Here is a 591-nt window from a genome sequence, read left to right as displayed (position 1 = left end):
GGGGGGGGGGGGCGGCCGGAGGCTTTTTTGCCTGGGGTGGCAAAAAAGCCAGAGCCTGCCCTGGTGAAAGTAAGATAAAATACTTACCAGTACAGGGACCTGGCTCTGGGCCCCCAGAAGGGGCGGGGCCTCAGGCAGAAGGGGCAGGGCTGGGGGTTGGCCTCCCCCAGCCAGCCCTTCCACGCTGCCTGGCCTGTGCCGCCCGGGGCTCCGGCCACTGCCATGGAAGCAGCAGCCGGGAGCCCTGGGCCCTTTTAAATCGCCATCGGTGGCTCAGGTGTGGGGTGGGGGCAGTGATGTTAAAGTGCTTTAATGGGGGGCTGTGTATGGGCTGGTACCGGAAGCCACTTCTTAACAGTACACCGTACTGGCCCACTTTCACCTCTGTTAAAGGGTGACTTGAGTACAGTTTATAGCAGTGGTTCTGAAACTTTTTTTTTTTTTTTTTAGACCCCTTTAAAATTGCTGAGGGTCTCGGTAGACCACTTAATGATCTTTCCAAATGTTGTTTGTACCGTTAGCTAACTATTGTAAAGTGCTTTGGATAAAAGTGCTATATAAAAAAACCTTAATAATTAACGTTTTTTTGTT

This window comes from Terrapene carolina, unplaced genomic scaffold, assembly GCF_002925995.2.
Source record: "Terrapene carolina triunguis isolate 2854851 unplaced genomic scaffold, T_m_triunguis-2.0 Scaffold66, whole genome shotgun sequence".
NCBI lineage: Eukaryota > Metazoa > Chordata > Testudines > Emydidae > Terrapene > Terrapene triunguis.
Note: the sequence above shows the minus strand (reverse complement) of the source record.